The sequence below is a fragment of the Pteropus vampyrus genome, unplaced genomic scaffold (genome assembly GCF_000151845.1).
Source record: "Pteropus vampyrus isolate Shadow unplaced genomic scaffold, Pvam_2.0 Scaffold446, whole genome shotgun sequence".
NCBI lineage: Eukaryota > Metazoa > Chordata > Mammalia > Chiroptera > Pteropodidae > Pteropus > Pteropus vampyrus.
This window is the reverse complement of record NW_011889227.1, coordinates 424,258-428,320: the sequence shown is the minus strand read 5'-3', so window position 1 is coordinate 428,320 and position 4,063 is coordinate 424,258. Positions and strand designations below refer to the sequence as shown.

Sequence of the window (4,063 nt, the reverse complement as noted above, 5' to 3'; positions counted from 1 at the left end):
ATTCAATCAAGCTATCAAACCTGTATTTTATCTGGCAACCCTGAGTCAATCCCTCTTCCTTCACCCCCATCCCCTGGTGACCACTGATTTCTGTCTCTATACTTTTGTCTTTTCATGAATGCCATATAAATGGAATTATACTGTACATAGTCTCTTATGTCTGGTTTCTTTCTCTTAGCATAATGCTTCTGAGATTCTTCAGTGTTGGTGAATGGATCAATAATCTGTGCTTTTACAAAGCTGAGTAGTAGTCCATTGTGTAGATGTACCGCAGTTTATATATTCATTCAAACATTGATTATCCTTTGGGTATTTCCAGCTTTTGGTGATTATGAGTACAATTGCTACAGACATTTGCATTCAGACCTTTGTGTGGACATATGTTTTCATTTCCCTTGGGTAAGTCTCTAGGAGTGGGATTGCTGGGTCACACCAGTAAGAGTACGTTTAACTTTATAGGAATTAAACTGTTTTCCAAAGTGGCTGTAATATTTTGCATTCTCACCAACAATGCATGAGAGTTCAAGTTGCTCTAAATTTCCGCAGACGCTTGGTATTTTCATGTGGGGCATCGAATGGAGGCAAGTGTACTGGTTCAGGGGACCACTTCTGCTCTGTTTCTTATCTGAGTGCTGATTACACAAGGGGTTCAGTTGGTAAAAATTCATCGAGCTGTGACTTATATGTACACTTTTTTAGTATGTATATCAATCTTTAATAAGTTTTTAAACCATATTTAATATCTTCGAATAATTCCACTAAATTAAAAATGTGTAAAATTTAAAACATGCTTTTTAAAAATTTGAAATAAAAAAAGCTCAGTATAAATCCATAGCAGACTGGTTTCATAATCTTTAAGATTTTTTCCAGCTATCCATAGTATAGAAATGCAAAGCAAATTAAAAATTCTCAACATTATAAGTGCAGACAAGGAAGATCAATCCAAGAATGTACTTATTATCATAGTTCTATCCTCATCAGTTATCCATTTTCGTTCTCAAAATTCTCATAATTTAATGCCCTTAGTTTTGTGTTAGAGCATAAAATGAACCTTCGATTAATAAATAATGACAAAAAAGGGTAGGGCATGAAAGAAAGTGTTGGTTTTATTTCTTCCCCTAGGAGTAATAGTTTAGTATTCACTAAGTCAGTTCTCACAGAACCTTGACTAACCAAAACCACTGTGAGTAATGAGGATTGACCGTATGATGAAACCGAGGTGCAAAGTGTCTAGTCTAAGCCTCTTGGCAGCTGTCATTCAGCTAAAAAGCGAAGGAGCCAGGATTTGTAGCCAGGCAGTGTTACTACAGAGCCCTTTCATCTGAAATCTAGCCAGAGTTAAATTCAAATAACACTGTGATTCAACAAATAAGAGGACAAAGCTTTGAGCTTATTAGTTATTTCTGCATAGAAAGCATCTAAGATGATCTGTGCCCTGAGACAAAGGCTTAAAGATTTAAGCGTATCCTTCTCTTTCTTGAATTCATCAGCTGCCATCAGGAGAAGCTGGTCTGCCCTGCTGTACTCTTCATAATACTCTCTAGAAGCAGCCATGCTGTTTCCAGAGCTGTGCTCAGTGGGCACTAGGTTCCAGGTGACCCCAATCCAAGGAAATCTGCTAGATTCCCCTATGAAAGAATGTTTCCCTGTATCTTGGACCATCTAGGCAAGATATTTCCTCTTAGCAACATCTTAGACTCGGGGTCGGCAAACATTTTCTGTAAAGAACCAGGCAGTAAATATTTTAGGCTTTGTGAACCACACAGTCAGTGCTGCAACCACTCAACTCTGCCCTTGTAGTTCAAAAGCAGCCAGACAATACACAATGAGGCATGACTGTATCCCTATAAAACTTTATTTATAAAAGCAGAGGACCAGCAGACCCCTGCTCTAGACTATGAGTTCCTTGAGAAGGAGGGTTGCGCCTTATCTTTGTAATCTCAGCCTTAGCAGTAAAAATTGTTCCTATTTTGCCAAGAAGGAAATGAAAACACAGTTACAGGCATCAATTTTTGAGGAAGGGAAGCATAGAACTACAACTGGATATTTTGGTGTATTTTCACTTGTGAACACAAACACTGCTCTTCCCATGTTTGATCTGAGCTGGTTCGGAAAATTAAAGCAAACACAAAGCAAAAAGATTTTTATCTTCATACACCTTACCAACTGGCCTAGGTCTCCGCAAACTCATCTTTTCGAGGTAAGTTCTACACAGCTTTAAACTATGAGGTTGAACTGGGTTGGGTGGTGATAGCCCTAAATTGCTTTTCAGGTGTGTCCCCAGAGCTCAGAGATGGTGAGTCTATCCTGTCTTTGCACACCCTCAGTGTTCTGTGTCTGGTTTAGTTATAACCCCAGAACACGTTATAAAACTGTCTGAAAATAAAGACTTTTGGTTTACTCCCGTGTGTAGAGGAAAGTTTCTGTGAAAAGTAACCTCACGGGGTGATCTGATCATAAATTGCTTAACGGGGTAGGTCATTGTGAGTAGGCATGTCCCACGCAGGTAACTTCTTTAGTAAAAGGTTTCTTTGCCTTAAGTCAGCCCTGTCCATTGTTCTTGTGCATCTAGGTTAACATACTTTTGAAATAAGCATAACCGTACACTCCATTGTTATCTCGCGTCTCACAATTATAAAACACTTTGAGTCTCAGTTTCTGCATCCAAAAAATGGGGCCAAAGCACCTCAGTGCTATTGCAGTGATTAAATCACCAAATTTGCAGGTAAGCCGTTAATCCAACCACAGGGCTTGGCAAGTTGTAAACTACCATCCCTACTATTACTTACTAATAGGAACCGACCCCCCACCACTCTCCGCCCCCTGGGGCTGGATCTGGTCTGAGGGAAGAGGGCGGGAATATGGTAGGGTCACCCTCCCCAGCTCCGCCTCCTATGAGCCATGGAGCCCTAAGGGTCTGAGCTGAAACTGCCCCAGCCCGACACGCTGGATGCCGCAGGGAGGCGTTGACAGCTGGAGATGAGGGAACTCAGGAGCCACCACTACCCCACTTCCTCCAGAGACCTGTCTGAAATATCCACTTCTAGCGCCCGCCTGCAGCGGCGGGAGCCAGGGGGCGGTGGGCGGGGTGGGGAAGCCACGCCCCTCACTTCCGGCGCACTTCCGCCTGCGCCAGGCGCCGGCAGGCCGCACCTCCTCCGCCGGGGGCTGCCGCTCAGCCCGGGCACGCCCACCTGCGGCGTCACTTCCGGGGCAGCCCAGGGGCCGACCTGGGGCCGCGACCCGGAGCAGTCTGGTTAGTCCTCGCGCTGCTCTGCTTCCGGCCACGTCCCCTACCGGACCGAGCGCGCTTCCTGCGAGGGCCCCTGGGCCGTCACGGGCCTGCCGTGCCCAGGTAAGGGGCCCGCGGTGCTGTCCACTGCCATCCGGAGAGCGGTAGTCAAGGCTGCCCGCACTGGCTTGGAGCGAGAGGGAGGTGGGGGCGGGCAGTTGCGTGAGGGCAGGAGAGGCGGAGGACAGGACGAGAAAAGATGAATGGGGCCACAGAGTGCAAGACAGTGAGGATCGGAAGTGTCGACATAAGAACCGACACCAGAAAAGTGTAGAGAATTTTTATCCATTTATTTGAAGCAAACTGATGACAACTGCCAGGAAGCGAAATCTCATCAAACTGAGTAAGTGCTCTGGAGAATGGCAGTTTTGCAGCTTATTTTATAGATCAGACTCAAAGAAGGAGCCATAAGGAGGGTTACATGAAATCCACTGGTGGTAGGTGACACAGGTGCGAGAAAGCAAAGCGGGAAGATCTCTGGGATTGCGTAAAAAAGCGAAATGGAGAGAGGCACACTTCTTTTACAGGGGCGGGTACAGGAGAGTTAACATTTACAGCACACAGAGATGGTGTGCGGGGAACTAGATGACCATGGGGAGTCCTGTGGTCTCCTGCTCTGGTGTGGCAACCTGACCCTGCCAGACCATTTCCCACGCTGAACAGTTAGCTCCTGATTGCACCCCCGCTTCCCGCCAGGGAGACACCTGCTTAAATGGATAAGCCGCTTTCCTTATAGCTTGGCAGCCAATCAAGGTTCTCCTTCTTTATACG

The 4,063-nt window shown here is 45.5% G+C and overlaps 1 protein-coding gene across 1 annotated transcript in view; it reads left to right on the top strand.

Annotated features, from left to right (window-relative positions):
• Positions 1-3,215: 3,215 nt before the first annotated feature.
• Positions 3,216-4,063, top strand: part of CUNH11orf24 (chromosome unknown C11orf24 homolog) — a 15,045-nt gene continuing 14,197 nt past the window's right edge. Inside the window, exon 1 of the mRNA XM_023524112.1 lies at positions 3,216-3,355. The gene's annotated coding sequence lies outside the window, so the exon portion shown is untranslated. The remainder of the gene's footprint in view (positions 3,356-4,063) is intronic.